Genomic DNA, 18,779 nt, shown 5'->3' with positions numbered 1-18,779 from the left:
ATCCACTTTTATTCTGTGTAAAAAGTACTACTTGTACCCTCTGATTTGAGGGGTTATGTCAAAGCTCATATTCCCATGCACTCGTTTAATTTGCAAAAGTAAAGCATGACAATTTTGAGATGCAAATGAAGAGCATGAAGATCTGCTTTTGGCAAAATCTTGCAATGAACTGGCAAAACCAGTCCCTGGCTAAATAATCTATCACCAGTTCTTCCCATGTTATCATTTAATATATACAATCCAAACATAACATTTCAGTTTGGGTTACTCTGATGTTTAAAATTAATACCTTAGCAAAAAAGACCCTACTCTCAAATTCTTTCCATGCTAGCAAGCACGAAATTCCCGTGAATTGTAGGCACAGAAGATGGAGAAAATTTTCTTTTCCTTCCATCTCCATAGTTGCTTCCTATACTATTGCCAGGCGTATTAAGAAGGAAGACACATAGTAAGAATACAAGTAGTCTTGACATGCACAAATATACCATGTATGCAGAACTATTTTCTGGTTTTTGATTGGTAAAACTCCAATTCAGTCAAGTAAGATTTTTAAATGCTGTATTAATTCCAATGAATTCCAGTTCAGAAATCAAATTTATTATACCACGGTTTCTTATCTCCTCCTGTCGCTGCATAGACATCAGTCTCATGTCAGATTCCCTATCAGAATTTGTACAAGCAGCTCAGTGGGTATAAGAATTATCCACGTCTGAAGCTAAGTGTCAGTAATCTGTTTTTCAGTATACAGTCACTCTTGCTCATCAGTTTCAATCATATTTCCAAACACACTGGAAATTTCTTCTGAGTAAATAGTGGAAGAAAGACAAGTTGGGTATTTGAAAGTGATTTTAAATGTGGCAGGCTCCTTTCTTTTCTTCCAAAGTCACAAAACAAAGGAGTTTTACTATACCACTGGTACTTGGTTGTCATACAAGAAGCCATATGTAGGCCTTTTATTTTGCACCTTTGTTCTGCCTTGTGTTTCAGAATAAAAAAGACAAGATCATGCAATTCTAGGGATACTCAAACAATCTTACAGCAGCTTGCTGGCAGATCTGACATTGATAATCCTGTTTATTGCTAAGTAGTATTTTGGAGCAACAAGTTACAAGGCATTGTATAAACATGAGCCAGGGATCTTGTGTCATCTGTAAAACAGAATTAGTAATGATCATATTACTAATGATCATGATCAGAGAAAGCTGACAGGTAAGGCCTTTTGTCTTAGCTTAATAGGAAGGAAAAATCAAAATATCCCACATCTTAGAAGGAAAAAATCTTTGAGTTCCAAGTAGTAAACTTCAGTCAAAACCTATGTTTTAGATTATGAATAATAGCATTCAATAAAATATATGTGTCTATAACAAAGAATTAGTGACTGAGTGTACATCTTCAGTGACTATATTATTCATTATATTCAGTCAACATGCTTGAGAGTCACTGGATGACACCAGCTGACTGACAGAGGTGCTTTGGGGTATGAAGCCTTAGCACATTTTACTAATTATATAATGAAGTTTTGTCTGATGCAGTTTGCTCTGAGAATGCGTTTGCACTCTTCTACAGAATATATTATTGTCAGGTACCATGCTGCCCAGGTACAAGGCTGAATAAATGGCCAACTGTTCAAAATAGTGCATTTTCTTTGAATTGGTAGGAATATTTCTTTCCAATTTGACCTCTTTAAAAAAAGAAATTAAAAACCAAAAAGCTCTGAAAATTGACCATTTCAGATGATGGTAGAGCATTTTTAATCCCTACTATTCCTTTTTTTAATTTTTAAATAGAATCTGTTTGGATGCATCCTACCAATCATTTGTGCAGTGTAGAGGTCTATAGACTGCAGCAGAATACATACACGTGTTTGGATTTCATTCTTATACTGAACAGCATCTCTCAGTACCTTCCTGCCCTCAGTGTGTCATAACTCTTCCAACTCATGCTTCATGGAATCTTACAATTCCTCTGTAGTTCCTGGACTTTCTACTATCCATGGCATGGTTTTGTCTTTGTAAGGTAATTACACACTTGGAAACAGATAGCCAAGGTACCAAGGATGGATTAGCTTTCCCAGGCTCACACACTAAGTAGTGCAAAGCGCATACTGATTCAAAAGGCCACCTTATCCACCAAACCACCTTTAATTTACACAGTTGTATCCTTTATTTCCGTCTTATCCTCTCTTCTTTCTCCATTCCATCTTCTAAGCCTTGGAAGGGCTTCTTATTTAACCATATGGGAAACACCTTTTCCCTCTTTCAAATCTCTTCAGGGCTTATCTCATTGCCAAAAGCATCTCCACAACTCTAGCTTGTATTTAAGCCAATAATGAACCTTAATTTTTCCCAGAATCACAAAATACTTTCTGCAAGAACACTGAAAATAAAGTAAGTAACCACAAAGAGACATGCTATCTTGAAACCTGTCTTTGGTGGCAACAACATAATGTGAACTTTCGATCATCTGCAGGACTTTTATTCAGAGATCAGTCTGGCTTCATGTCAGCAGTAATGGAAGTGATGTTACTTTCTATTTTCCAATAATACTTTTATGGCATTATGTTGTTTTTTATTTTCAGGCAGTACTTACAATGATAAGACATAAATCAAGCCAAAGCTGGCAGAGGATTTGATTGAAAGACAATTTCCCTTGCAGTGAGTGACTGACCTTTCTTAAAAGTTCAGAAGCTGTGCTGGAAAACCATTTATTCATTTATCAAGTAACAAATAAGTACATTCAACTTTGACTTGTTGTGAGCACCTCTGTTCCTCTCATTCAATTTCAGTATAATGCATGAACTACCTATATTAATTGATTAGAACAATTCTCTAAAAGTGATCCAAAATCAAACCCCATATTTTGATGTCAGGATCTGATTATGAAAAAATTCTATATATGAATCTTGTCAATTTCCCTCTGCACCTTGGTTTATTGGTCAGCAGCAGTAAAAGAGATTGAAACAAACAGAGTTTCCACACTAGGTGAAACTGCTCTTCCATGTGTAGCAGATGCATGCAAACCTACATTTTCCCCTTCTCTATCAACTTCTTGAAACCCTTACAAGATTTGGATCTTTTAGGAAGTAGGGCAAAACAGGAAATACCAATTTATCTGAGCTAAATAAAGGTAGCCTTAGAAGCAGAATGGCAGAATTCCACTGGTCTTTCCCTTTGCTTTATCCTTTCTGGTTATTTAATCATGCACAAATACCTCGGTCATCTCTTTCTTTAAAAAAAATAAGTCATTAGTTCTATATCTCAAGGATACATACCATGAATAATGTTTGACACATTAATTAATGACCTGGATGATTTTACTGAGTGCACCCTCAGGAAGTCTGTAGATGATATAAAACTGGAAGGGGTATTTGATACATCAAATGGTTGTGCTGTCATTTAGGGAGACCTTGACAGGCTGGAGAAATGAACACAGAGGAATGAAGTTCAACGCAAGGAAATGCAAATGAATTCCTGAACCTGTGGGGGAGTAACCCATGCTCTGGTAGAGGCTGGGTGCCAACAAGCTGGAAAGCAGATTTTCAAAGACCTGAGGTTCCTGGTAGAGAAGGATGACTGTTGCCAGCAGATCAACAGAAGTGATTTGTCCCCTCTCCTCAGCCCTGGTGAGACACACCTGGGGTACTGAGTTCAGTGATGGATGTTGAAAGCAACAGTTAGATGATCAAAGGCTTGGAGTACCTGCCAAGTGAAGACAGTCTGGGTCAGCTGGGGTTATTTACCCCGGAGAACAGGCTCAGGGTGGGGACCTTATTCATGTGCATAGAAAAACAGAAGGAGAGTAGTAAAGAAGATAGAGCCAGACTCTTCTCAGTGGTACAGTGACAGAATGAGAGGCTGTGGGCACAGATTGAAAAAAAAGAGAAGTTCTTTTAAACATAAAAAAACCAACTTATTATGAGAGGGCTGAACACTGGAAAAACTTGTCCCTGACAAGGTGTCAGGACATAGACTGAGCTCTACAGAGGTTTTGTACCATTTTAAGCATTTTAGGATTTTTAAAGAAATATGAGGACTCCTCTTAGAATAACTAATTCATTGATGTCAATATTTCATCCTGCTTGTCTAATACATCCAGCTAAATTAGAGTGTTATTTACTGCTTTGACTGTATTTTTTCTTATATCCCTTGGTGCAATGATTGATTGATTATTTTGCAGGCTTTAAACAGATTATGTCTTTTCTGACAATGTTATCCAAGACTCATAAAAATTTGCTTTTTTGTTACAAATTAAAGTTTGTTTTCCACTTTAAAAAGTCTGTAGAAATAAATTGCTGAATAGAGAAAACTTATGGCAATGATCACTGCATTCTTTAAAAAAAAAATCAACTATTTTCAGTTACTTATAAAAATTACTTTAGGCATGGTGATACTGGAGGTTTTCAGGGTGTAATGGGACAGGGTCCTAGATAATCTCATCTAGACTGCCCTCCACATGAAAGGTTGGACCAGATGAGCTTTTGAGTTCCCTTCCAGTCCAGGCTGTTTGATTCTATGATACCACTTCCTCCTTTCAAAGGCAGAAGCTGCTCCAGTAAACACTCTTTCCATTTCAACCCCCAAAACAACATTTTGGAAGTGAAAGTGAGAATCTGAGAAGAACTCAAAATACGCTGTTCACTGGTGCCAAAAGATTGTAACAAAGGAGAATTTCCAGCTGAAACCATTTTAATTAATGTAGTTGATGACATGTTTTTGAAATGGCCAAAATTCTTGAATGACCAATGCAATGACTACAAATACACACTGAACCCCAAATTTGGTCCCTAATCTTCATAAGTTGCTATGCAAGAAAAGGTATTCTTTATGGGCTATTCTCTTTAATATGTAAGGATTTGTAAAGGTTACAATCACAGAGTACAGAGTAGCTCACAGCATACATTCTAGAGTGCCTTAATTCTTAAACTACATTTTTTATAAAATAATACATTTTCCCATTCAATAAGTCAAGAAAGCATTCCTGAAACTTCTGTTAAAATACTTGATAAACATTATGGCAATTTTTTTTTTAAAAAAATTAAATATTCAGACTAAGTTTTGAGGGATTTACTTATCATCAGTAATGATAAACTTGTGAATCCTAGTGCAAGCCTATTCTCAAGTATGGATTATATTTATATGTGGTGACACAATATTCAAGCTTAGATATCTAAAGTTAGAATTCCAAATCTATGCACTAAGGAATAAAAGAACAGCATACTGATTTTAGATTGTACTTGTTCTAAGCAGTGAGCAGAACAGATGAGTAAAAATACAGGTGGGGAGGTGGGGAAAAGAGCAATAGAAATCACAAAAAAATGAACTTAGTTCTATTTCTGGGAAATCAGCCTCACAGAATAGATGAATGCTGGTTAGGTAAAAGAAGCAGCTACCCAGGAAGAGTTTCTGTATTGAACTCATGAAAAATATTAGTTGAACCATTATGTTGCACTGAAGTTAAGTAAAACCAGATAGGTAAAAATAAAAGAGAAACAGCCCAAGCCACAATTGTTTTGTGACTCTGGAGTGGATGAAGAGCTCACTGGATTATTCAAGATGCAGACATAATGGAAACAGGTGCAACAGCATAGTTTAATGAACTAAAAGAGTGGTAATACTAGGGCTGTTGTCTTAGCTGAGTTTAAACAGGTGAAAATCAAAGAAATAGAAATGTAACAGAATTGAACTCTTGCAGCTTTTTCATAAACAGTTATGAGAAGTGTAACTGCCCTGGTAGACCAGGTCCAGGTTAGTGAACAGTATGAAGAAACATTCCTAGGCAATGAAACACAGTTGTCTACATCATAATAATGATATTATAGCCTAACACAGCTTTGACTCAACTAGCCCTTTCCTAAATCCTGGGCACAGTCTAAGAATCAATATGGACAAGGGAATATTCTGAGTTATAATCTACAAATAACTTTTCTATTTTGAAGACTGAGATGAACAGTATGGACAAAGTTGTTTTGTGCCAGTCAGCCTCAGTGCCAGCGATGTTAATTTACTGGTATAAAGACATAGTCTGTCCAACTTGCAAAAGTAGAGTCTGCAGACACGATCCCAGTAGTTTTGCTCATCACTTTAGTGGACTTGGACCCAAAAACTGTTGAGCTGTAGTGGTCCAAGAAAAATTTCAAAACAAAAATTTGCTTTGGTTATGTAAGAGGAATGTAAGTTATTTTATGATAAAACTAGTGTATAATGCACCTTTACTATGTGCTGGAAAAAGGACTCCATGATTAGTTCAGTGAATTAGGTATTTCAAAATAGAGGTATTAATAGCAAAAATGCAGTTATTAAACTATGCTTAACGTGGAAGAGAAAAAGCTTGGCCTCAAAAGTGCTCCCTGAGGAATAGAACACTATGCCTCATAAAGAGACGTGATTAGCACAGAAGTGAAGTCTACATTGCACTGTGCTTCCAGCCAGACGTTTTGTCTGAGAAGCTACTAGGTAAGCCATCTTAGGCAGAGCAGTGGGACAGGCATAAATGGCAAAAGGCATGATGTGTGGCCAGTTGCTAACTCATGTAAGCCTTTCACAGATAAAATTACACCTCTTCTTTCTTTGAAACAAGGTGCATATTTAAACCACGCTGAGAACTGTGGTGACATTCGAGTAATTAATGGGAATCCGTGCCATTGTATAAACTTTTTTTATATAGAGATAATTTCATCCACCACTGACAGTAGGCACCTCAGGAAAGTCTGTGGGAACTGCTACACAGCACAGCACTACATAAGAATTTCCAGCTAAGCAGCAGACAAAAGTAATCTCTTAGCCTGGAAATGAAGAGAAAGCCTTATGAACAGAAAATTAAATTTCCACAGTTGAAGTTTATCAGTAGGTCTAGTCTTAAGAGTTTTTGGTCAGAGAAAAATAGGAACCTGTCTTCCTGACATCATGTATTACATGTATGAAATATAGTACTTTGCTCTGATGAATAGTACTTTAGCTTTTACAACTAATGTATTTCTGTCTGTATTTTAACCTACATAAAAATCCATTAACTAGATATCCTGTATTCTTGTCAAATTCTGATTCTGCTGGTTCTGCATTTATTTATCCTCCATTTGACAGGTAACTGTAAATACATTATTACCACAATCCAATCCTAGCAAATATTATGGAGCATTTGGGAAAATATTTCATCTCCTTGTTTGCAGCAATTGACTTGATAAAGTACCTCATATGCAGCCCTTGTATTTTATTATAAAGTTATTAGCATGATTGGTTATCAGGATATAGGATCTGAATATCTTCAATTGGAGAAAATATGAGACAGGAAGGAAAGTACTTTGCCTTCCTCCAGAGCAGCCTATTTTGATGTGGTACAAGATTTTATGTGAGATATATATTCCTTTCATGTGGGATATATAATTTTCCAAAAAGTTTCCTGTGGGGGCTATGTCTTTGAATAGCTCTTCATGGATCTGCTAGAGCTGAGTCTGTGTCACTCAGAGGCTTGTGGAGCATAACTCAGATCTGCAGACTTCAGCCATTGAGCAAATTTTTGCTTATTTCTCCTCTCTGAACACATATCAAACCAGAGTACTGTTGACGTATGGAAAATATGGTAATAGATTTTAGCAGAAAACTACTGGCCAAATCAGATACGCAAGCAAGGGAGTGAGATAAAGGGATCTGGTATGGTCCTTGTGGCTCAGGAGCTCTCTGATAAACAACCCCTCCTTGAAGGCTGAGGAGGCCAAGCCCAAAGACATTGCTAAAACAAGGAGAGCTACTGTCCCCTGAGAAAAACATTGATGCTTCAGATCAGCAAACATAATCACAAGTCATCTTGTTCTGTGTATTAATGGGTCTCAAAAAGTCATAGTGCTGGATGCTTGAGTACTACCACATTTATTCCTCAGGGATTTGATTGAATTTTCAGTGGCAGTAACATTGAGCACTTCTGAAAATTATCATCCTCTAATGTCATAAAAGAGCCTGAAATACTTAAATTTGCATTCAGATCAGCAAAACAACTTCATGCAAGTTGCCTGAAAACATCAGTATTTCTATATGGTAAGCATGCTAGACTGCATGAGAATTTATCTATTTTCTTAATTCATTAACGTCATGAATTAACCCTTCCTGCTTTCCTTCTTCTTTAATACAAAATTTCATCCCCCATGTGATAATTACTCTAAGCAATTCCTTCTATCTACCAGATTGTCCCTCTTAGGCTGTGGACTACTATATTATTAAGGCAATTTTTACAATTCTGAAGGTAGTTCATTTATAACAGACAGCCATTTCTTTATACTTAGCTACCATATACATATCTCATATAACGTGCTTAGAAATTCCTGGGAGCTCTTAAAATGGCTGCTCTGAACTTTGTAGACACGCTTCTATTCCTCAGCTTTCTCCTTTGTTCTCTCTAAAACTCAAGAATCACAAAATATTCTGCAGGAATAAAAGGCCCCAGACGTGCATACCCCACAAATTCCCTGTAAAATGTAATTTTATCCAACCTTGTAACAATAACAGTAGAAGATTCATTTTACTTTTCCTAGTAGGAATGTGGACGGAGCATACCAGCTCTCAAAATCCTGGAGCAATACACTGTATCAAAGTGCAAATCCAACTTCCCCCATAGACAAATTTTCTCCTCTGAGAAACACTTTGATTCACAATTCTATTGAGCAAAAAAAAAATGAATACTCAAATACAATCCTTATGATTCACAAGAGGGAAGGTAAGAGAAAGCATCAAATACAGCAAAAGATATAGATAATACAATAATGACAGTTGCTGTTCTGTCGGTCCACTATTTATTCCTGCAATCCGTCATCACTATCTGAATGTTTTTGCCAGACTGATTGTGAGTTTCTATTCTGTGTCTTTTAATGCAGCCTAACTCATTATAATCCCCTTGACAGCAAAGACGTAAGAGATGATTTGGCAGAGTAAGCTGCCAGAAATAAAAGATATTTTAACAGAAGAAAACCTCTTTAAACTATATATTTCTTCAGGGAAATTCATCCAGGACAGGAGCAGTAACAGAGTAATTCTTCAGCAGTTAAGACATGAAATACAGACTATTGTGTAAAGCACAACTTAGCCAAAATCCATGTTGTGTTGAAACACAGCACTATCTGGTAGATTTCTGATACAGCATCAGGGCTATCCAGCAGTGTTCTTATGTAACAATCCTAAATGGAATATCTGTCAGTTAAATGGGAATCTGTCAGTTTAATGACAAATTCAGGCTAAATGTCTGAAGCTCCAGGAATTTTTGGGACGATCAATAATGGAAAATTAATCCAAACATTACCATTTGGATGATGAAATTTTGAGCCTACTCATTTCCAGAAACCTGCTAAAAACTTATTAAAAGTAGCTCTAATATCTATGCACCTAGAGGGGGTCACCTAGAATTTACATTTTTGAGTTCAATCATTATTCCAGCAGACACTATTATTTTTCCTCAGTAGAATCAAATAGATTCAAGAGTGATTTGGTTTAGTCCAGATCAGCACTTTCCAACACATTAAGCCTGTTTGGAGCTGGATCATATTTTTGAGGGGTCTTGCTGCTTACATCATGTCCTGAAACATCTTTAAACTGCAAATTGCAATATGAACAAGCCATCATTTCCAGCTACTGAAAACTCATTTTATGAGTGAGGAATGATACAAATTAATTAAAGTTTGAAATAAATGTTGGGTCTTTGTTTTGGCGTTTCTTACTTCTGTATCTTTGCAGTTGAAACATTTGCAGGTATTTTTGGGAGTGCACAGCTTCCTCTTCCTGTAAATGAAATCTAGGAATCACATGACTCCATTATCTGTAATCTAAATAAATTGTTGAGTATTTAAACCATAGCACATTTTATAAGACAGAGAAATTATTAATATGGGCTGATTTACATGATAGATGGCATAAACAGTTGAAAATGTATTTTTCCAGTAAGAATTACCTTAAGAATGCTGATCCTGTGCTGTTGCCATTTGGCCAGTGAGGGATTATGGCGTTCTTTGTTGGCAGAAACTATCCATCAGTCCCTCGAAGAGAAACACTACATTTCAGCAAAGAAAACAGCCCACATTATTACCACCCTGTAACTGCCATACTATATGGTAGAATGGGAGGTTATGTCTCATTAGCAGTATGTTAATGACACTTGCCTTGAAACACAATTTTCAATTTTCAGAGTTGAAGGATATTCTTGGGTTCTGGATGAGGTTAGGGTTACATGGGGGCAAGTTAGAAATATCTATTTGCTCTTCATATTCCCAAACAAAGCAAGTTGTTCAAAGTGAGGCTCTAAAACAACAGCCTTATTATGTCATGGGATGAAACAAGCACCCTAAAGCAACCAATATTTCCTCATCATTCGAGCAAGAAAAATTATTTTGGAACTAGTCAATCAATGCCTTCATAATAAGAAGTGACAATATTATATCTAAATCATGAGAAATCTTTCTTACCTGTAATACCTTATAATACTCTATACTATTTACTATTTCATTTCTATTCCTACTTTTGCTAAAGATTAAGAAAAACCAGTTAGAAAAACTGTACAATGGTGGTTCTAAGAAGTTACTCTCATTCTCTTCTCTAGAAACAAGACGGATGTTTATTGTTTGAAAAACCTGTTTTCTTACATTAGCTAGCATGATATAGGGCCATAGTTGCCTCTTTGCTACCTTGAAGGGTCTGAAAAAGAGATTCATTTCCAAGCGAGTCAAATTTAACAATGTGCAGCAAATATACTTAGCAAAAAGCTGTCTAAATAGAGCTTAACAGACATATGGGTTTTCGCAAATCATTTTGGCATCTGGAGTCTGATTTTTCTGTTTTGCCTTCCCTGCATCTTCTTGGAGCAATTGTAGGAGAAATAACTAGAGAAACAACATTGGCAACATACTGGAAAAATTATGATTACAGATGGTATAAAGAATACTATCCTGTTGAAAATCTATAAAGACTCAGAGCAACAGCCGAAAAGAATGAGATACAAAAATATCTCATGAATTCCAAAAGCATTCTAGCTTAGTAGCTTTATTTCCAGAGTTAAAAAAAATACACATGAATTTTAAAGGTAGAGACTGTAACAGGTCATGTTCTTAGCAGTGCTGACCCAAGGTTAAGTATTTTCTGCTCCAAACTATATCGAAGTCAATACTTTCAGCAGGGTGGTATTATATTCCCTGCTTTTAATAATGTTCTTAGCTTGACACCATCAAATTCTTATACTTTTCTTTAGACAAAAATAAAGTTTGTATTCCTCAAAAGTCATTATATATGACATTGGCGTTGCCTTCTTTTTTTTTCCCTCTTTTTTTTTTTTTTTTTTAATAATAGAAGAGGAGAGGTTTACTGGAACACAAAGGGTATCCTACAAGTGTCCAGAATTTCAATCTCCCAGCAAAAGAGTGGACTCTTCACAAACACTCTCATTAACAACATTAATTTTCTGTGTATGCCATGGTTTCCATAGAGGTGTTTAGATGATGACACAGATCTGAAATGAATGAAGACTGTGGGAATCTGTGCGTAGGTGTGCAATAGCCAGGCTGCTGAAAGTTGAGCGTGACTGATGTGCAGATAGCAGGCTATGTGTGGAGAATGATAAATGTGGTGGGAGAAAAGATTAGCGCACACACAAAGGGGAACTTGCTTTCTATTGCCTGAATTTGCAGCAAACCCCTCTTGCAAAGGTTATCCTCTCTCTTCTCTCCCCATATTTGATTACACGTGACAGTGATAAGTACTGCAGCCAGATGAGACACACTGTTTTTGCTGAACAATCCCAAAGGACTTAGAAGGCTGAATAACCCCCCAGACAAGCTACAACTTAGGTCTTCAGGATACTAGCTGGGCATTTTTATTTTTTCTTCAGAAATGCAGGTTCAGAGTGGTTGAGGTTATTTGTAGACTGAGATTGAACTCAACAAATATCCAGATCTTCAATTTTAAGGGATAACTTTATGTTTGTCCAGAAGTCCTGCTGCACCAATACAAAGCATTTGCAGGACCAATCCTTCCTAAGTCTTCTGTTATTAACAAGCCACTCCAGTCACCAACAGTGTATGACTTTCCCCAGGGGTGGCCATAGACAGACACTACAGGACAAACACATGGCTCTAGCAGTCAAGGACCCTGCCCCACCAGCACCTGGGAAGCCCCTGTGGCTCTTTGCCTCTGGGAGCCCCCAGCTCTGACTGCACACTGACAATATTCCTCTGTAGATTTTGAGTCAGCAAAGGATCATCAATGCCCCCTTTCTCTCTCTCTCCCTGTTAAGGTCTGGGGGCTGTGAAATTTTTCACAACTGTCATTGGACTGTCAAGGAAGGATTCTGATGCCCATTCTCAAGCCCCTTCAGTTATTTTGCATCTTAGCATTAGAAAATACTTCCCATAGACAAGGACTGAGTAAGCTTTTTTCTCCAAATTCCCTGCTTACATCATTCCGTGAAGGGAGTATAAACTAGACAAATTAAAGATCTTGAATTAACCATAATGGCTGGTCACTTTAATGAAAAAACCCTATATTCAAAGACAAGTGGCCATTCCATTTTACTGTGTTTGTGACATTCTTCCTATGGCATAGCAGTGAAAAATTTTTAAAGGACACATTTCCAAGCTCTCAACATGGGAAGGAAATAAAATGCCTGGACAGCACAACGCAGGCTCCTTTTAAAACCATAAGATACCATTCAGACACAGTATCCATATTCTTACTGCAGCCTTGCTCTTAGCAATAACTTGATTGGAAGAAAGCAAATGAAAAAGGGGAGTTTTTAATTTTTCCCATTAAAGCATAAATTACTTTCCAAATCAAGATACACGTATATGTATCTGCATTTATATACGTGTGTTTATACACTTATAGCAGAGGGCAGGTTTGAATTAGATATTGGGAGGAAATTCTTTACTATGAGGTTGGTGAGAAACTAGAATAGGTTGCCCAGAGAGGCTGTGGATGGCCCACCCTGCAAGTGTCCAAGGCCAGTTTGGATGGCACTCTGAGCAACTTGGTCTAGTAGAAGGTGTACCTACCCATCGCAGGGGAGTTGGAAATAGTTGATCTTTAAGGTCCTTTCCAACCCAATGCATTCTGGGATTCTGTGGAATTTAGTAAAAATTCCAAATTTTCAAGAATTTATCACATTCTATAACAATATTTTCCAGTGAAAACTACTGTCTTTTTTTGAGTTATGTTTTATTTTGTGTTGGGCAGTTTTCCAGCTTCTAACTTTGGTTATGCTATATCTAGATTTGAGGTGATGAGAGTATTTATAACAAGAATTTAAAACACGATGCTGAAAGAAGGTGACACTGAAAGAAGATAACAACAGTAGACACTAAACTTTCCAAAGCTTCTATTATCGTTAAAGTATTGTGACTGTTTTCACATGTTTTTCCCGAGATCAGTATAGATGCACTCTTCATAAACACTTAGAAAACACTTGAAGTTGCCCAACAGTATTTCTGTGGCAATCTCTGCTATTCATTCAAGTTGAGCTGGAATGTATTGGAAGATTTAATCCTTTTTCTGTTTGATGCAATAAAAATGTTGTCCATATAAAGTTACCAACAAGCTAAGTTATACAATCAATGACCAACTGAACACTGGTATCAGTCTTGCCCTAGACTTTTGCTTTTGCCTATCACTTTTAAAAATATCTGCTTCACTGTGTTTTTTCTCTCTCCATTCTGAGACCTGTGCCCCTCACATTGGATGAGTTTTAAAATATTCAGTTCAAATCCCATAAAAGGGCAAGACCAAAGATTCCAGTCACATTACTACTGAAATGCAAATTTGAGCCTTGACTGTGCTTTCTTTTCTTTTCCTACTGCTGCTGGGGTTATTGTTAGCAATAATTTTACTGAGAAAAGAGGAAGGTGGAAAAAAAAAAGAAAAAATTAAAAAGAGAAAGAATGAGTGGTTAAATAGCAGTGTTCTGTAAGATATACTTAGAATCAATCATGTTTCTCAGCCAGGCTAGTGATCATAAATCATGTATCGTTCTCCAAGCTCAGTGGTTGTGCCAGCCGTTCGTTCTGAGAAGCTTCAGGTGTCCTGTACAGGACTTCACAATAGGATTATGGATTAAGGAGAAAGCTCTGCTCAAAGAGGGACAGGAATTGAAAGAAGACTTGTTTGGTACAGCACAGCAGAGTGTGCAAAAGGAAAAACAAGCCAAGAAGATAGAGAAATTGAAAAGGAGGTAGGGAAAAAAGTAATTTGTAGTTCATGACAGAAGTTTTGTTCAATGAAGAGTTCCTCTGCCTTGCCCTACTTTCATTTGGAAACCGGAACAGGGATTCCATTTGGCTAAGTTGGAGTTGACTACTAACACCTGGAAAAACACTTTTAAACCTGCAAGATCCAAAGGAAAAAGAGGTATGCACAAAGGGCTGACCAACATTTTGGCTCTTTGATCTCCCAGTTGAAGGTATGTCAGTGGCTAAAGTAAAGTCTGCAAATGAAGTAATTTCCTTTCCTCTCATGTCAAGTCACAATGGAAGAAATGCCATTTCTCAAAAAAAATGCAATGGTCTTTCTCCCTTTCCCATACATGGAGGTCTTGGCATATAATGACTACCTATTTGCATTTGGCTTGAACTCACCAGTCTGCTTCTCAGATATAAAGGAGCTTGAGGAGAAGAATTTGCTAGTCAAAAGATCTTATTTTGGAAAGACTAGTTACAGAGCCATGCAGTGGTCTTGCTGCTTTGAAAAAAAAACCTAAACCAAAAAACAAACCAACCAACCAACCAAACTACCACCACCCACCACCACCTTCCCCCCCCCCCCCCCAACCCCCCAAAAAATCACAAAGCCAAACAGAATAAAGAGCAGCCATTTTCCATATCATAGTTAAAGCAAATGGGAACACAAGTAGGGATGCAGTTACAAGATGCTATGGTTACAGGAGTCATTCTACTCATGAAGACACCAGCAGTCATGAGCTACAAATCTCTGCTCAATGTCTGTACCTTGCAGCTGTTAGAAGCAATGAGTGATGGATTCCAGAACTTTCTTCTCAGATTTGAGTTCAGTGTCAGTCCAGAGGCATTAATCATGGTCTTTCAAGAAGCAAGGTCTGGTTTTTGTTCTAGTGGAAGGAAGGTGCTGCTGTTAAGTTTGCCCCTGGGATGCTGTGAAGATCTGCCTCCTTGAACAGCCAAGTTCTTGCACATTGTTCAGTGATCAAAACTTAGTGGGAATAAACCCAAATCTCCTGACAGCTGTAAGAGGAAGCTCCTGAGCAAGCCCACTCTGACTGGGATGCAGATAGGAACTCAAGAGCAAAAGTGCAATAATTTACTGTAACCAGTTCTCCTTCCCCATCCCCTGACACCTCTTTTTTTTCCAAGTCAAGGCATAGGGGTGTGGCTACCACTGGCCATCTCCCACCTCAGGCTGGCAAGGTAATGATGCAGAGCAGTTCACCTGCAAGGTAATGATGCATGCAGTTCACCTGTTTCCACATTAGAGATGAAAGATCCAGTCTTTTGGGCAAACCAAATCAGGATAAGCCAAAACATGACTACTTAGAGTAATTCCCAATTGACAAACAGATCAGAGGTCTCTCTCTGTCTGAAAGCATCCTTGGACAAAAGACAAAATTGAATGTTTCAAAATGCAGGGCTAAATTTATATATGCAGTGCAGTGCTGCAGATATCATTCACTATTGGGCCATCATGTGCATATTTGTGATGGGCTTTCCACAGGCAGACTTCTAACAAAAAGAGTTAAATACTTAAAATGGTGACATCGTTAAAATTCCAAAATTGTGTATGGTTCTATATATTAAATATACAGATACATATGGATCATTTTATAACCATAATTACATATCTTTATAATTGCAATGTTTTGACATCACTAAAACTCCAATACTGTGTGGTTTTATACAGTAAATATATAGATATACGTGGATCATTTTATAACCATAATTGCATGTCTTTATATTTGCAATGGTTTGTGTACACACAAAAAAATGTGATGCCCAATACTTTTTCTCACAAAATATGAAAGGTAAAACAAAATACAACATTTTTCACATTTGTGTGATCCCTTGGGTGTGGTTCCTACACTCTTTTCTCAGGGTTGGAGCTCTAGACATAACATATCCAGAGCATAGGATAGTAGCAGGTACTGTAGATTGAGTGTAATCAAAGCCTTGTCCCCTCTTAAGAGAATTCAGTGGGTATTCCAATTTGAAATATTTTGGCTTTACCCAGTTTTCTGCTTATATTCACAAACAATACTGACTCAATCACTTTCAGTCTCAAGTGAACATGACTATCTAGTAATTTCCTGCATTTGTGACATGCCATGATCTTCCTTGATGCTGTTAAAGTTTGTGACTACACGGAAAAGCAGTGGCAAGTTGATAGGGAATGACCCTTGATAAGTTTTCTGAAATTGCTTGACTTTGCTCTGCAAGTTTAGTCTCTCATAGCAACATGGACAGCATATCATTTTATGCTGGCTTCATTAAAAGAAAACGATTCCATCTTTCAGTTAAAAAAAAAGAAAAGCTGTAACTGTTGAAGCAGCATGCACCTAATAAGCTACTTCTAAATCTGGCTCCATCATTTCAGTCTGTGGACTAGCAGAACAGAGCTTGCAGAATCCTCCTCAAGTAAGTATTGCCTTCTCTTAACAGCATGTTTGTTTTTTTCATTTAAAATGCATACCTGGTAGTAAAGAAGTCTTCAGCATTGAATTAGTGGTGCTGCAATATGACAGCTCTATGCCTGCTTTAAACATGAATTAAAATGCTCTGTTGTTTCATTTGGCAGACATTACTGTCTTTAAAAGGAGTTAATACATTAAGGTACAAGACAGCAAATTATATGGATGAAGCTTCCAAAAGCTGCAGTGCTGAAAAGCTAATGAAATGATTTATAATTGACTGTCATTATAGGTTTTTTTTAAATGAGTTATGTATCTTTCATTTGCATAATGCACATCATGGAACATGTCTATTTGATCTCATCAGAACTGGAATATGTATTCTGAATATGCTACTGGCCATTAAGTATGAAAATAGCAAAATAATTTATATCTTCAAGAAAGGAAAAATTCAGATAGTGGCATTAATATTAATAAAGCTAATATGTACACTTTAAGCCTACCTCATGTTTGTATTAAATGATGAAGTAACATATATATAGTGGATGACTTTGCCTAATTATACAAAGTATTAGTCAAACATTGCTAAACACGACATAGATGAAATAATTGTTTGTGAGAAAAATAACATGAATGCACAACATTTTCCAAAACAAACACCACATACTGTAGCATGCTTCTGCAAGAGTATTTAAACAGCTCTGATGGACATGTCTCTTTAATATATTAAAATTAGGTGGGACTATGGGTGCGGAAGGAAAATAAATAACAATATTTTTCTTCATGCTGAAATTGCAATTGTAATAGAAAGGAGTTAGGAACAGGCAATGCACAGGGCTACCTTTACATTTGGTATGCAAACACACACATAACCAAATGCAAACAAACATTTTTTTTTTCTCGTTTAGTCGTAGCTGCTTAGCATCTATTCCCATGACATGCAACCCATTGCAAACATGCAGGTTTGCAGGACTCAGCAGAACTGTATTGTAGCTGTGTCTGAGACATTACAGCTCCAGTACTAATACCCTGGAAACGTTTAGCACAAACATATCCAATACCTCCAAAAACATTATTTATCATATTTTTATTTGGGGAAAAATATTTTGAAAAGAAAAATCAAACTGTTTAGTTAACTTCCACAGAAAACTACATAAATACTTCCCTCCTGCTCAAGTTATCCACCCCACAGAAACCCATGACAACAGCAGTCAAAAAATTACCATGTATTCCTTTCAGTTATTTTCAAATTACCCATAACAATAAATTTTAAAACATACTGCCAACCCAACTAATTTATATGCAGGCAAGCTTTTTTTAAGCAAACTTTTCCAGGACATATTGAAGCATGGAACTGGAACAACCATTTCTTTATTTACTGTGTAATAGAAATAGAAAGTTTTTGGCAGATTGTGCATGTGGAGAGATAAAGAGTGGAAACAGAGAAAACAAAATTACCATGTTACAGTTATGGTGAACAATAACATATCCTTTTGCAAGCAACATTAAGCTTCCCAAGGGCCAGCTCTGAAGAGCCTAATAAATTAGAAGCCAGTAAAGGAGAGATTTAGGCAGACATCCCACAGCCCTTCCCAAAATCTCAGGAAAACATAGCATAGTTATAACAAGTTCCTAAATAGTAAAATTTATGGTACCATCCCTACAAGACAAAAGGAGACATCAGTGAGTAGTAATCACACTAACATGCTTAGATCATTTCCACAGCTATTTCTATTTATCAACTAGAGGAGGCAATCATTGGTAACTATTTCTGAGGCAGACTGCTAGGGGGAGAAAGAGGAAGAGAACAGCATTTGGGAGGCCTTCAAGGGGAAATGGTGACTTCGTGATTAAAGAGATAGCATTGCCTAGGTGAAAAAGCTCACCTGTTCCTTAAACTTTGTGATTTCCTAATCTTGCGAAAGAATTATCTGATGAAATCCCACAAACTTACTACAGGTCAATCGTTCTTATGAAAGTCAAAGTACCTAGGGATTTGACCTGCTACAAAGAACTGTGAATTTTTGTATTATGCTCTTGAACAACTTAGTCTAAGACATAATTCACTAATTTGAATAAACTCACTGGACACAGAGGAAAAAAAAAAAAAGAGAGAATATCATAGCAACATCTTATTCCTTTGTGGTTTATACGTTTAACAAAGACCTACC

General features: G+C 36.9%; 1 protein-coding gene across 6 annotated transcripts in view; it reads left to right on the top strand.

Annotated features, from left to right (window-relative positions):
• Positions 1-16,491: 16,491 nt before the first annotated feature.
• BEGAIN (brain enriched guanylate kinase associated) overlaps positions 16,492-18,779 on the top strand; it is a 161,400-nt gene continuing 159,112 nt past the window's right edge. For 5 of the 6 annotated variants that reach the window (XM_064659170.1, XM_064659169.1, XM_064659166.1 and 2 more), the window contains exon 1: positions 16,492-16,615. The gene's annotated coding sequence lies outside the window, so the exon portion shown is untranslated. The remainder of the gene's footprint in view (positions 16,616-18,779) is intronic. The other variant, XM_064659174.1, reaches the window with a different exon arrangement.

This window comes from Pseudopipra pipra, chromosome 6 (assembly GCF_036250125.1).
Source record: "Pseudopipra pipra isolate bDixPip1 chromosome 6, bDixPip1.hap1, whole genome shotgun sequence".
Classification (NCBI taxonomy): domain Eukaryota; kingdom Metazoa; phylum Chordata; class Aves; order Passeriformes; family Pipridae; genus Pseudopipra; species Pseudopipra pipra.
This window is presented reverse-complemented; position numbering and strand designations above follow the sequence as displayed.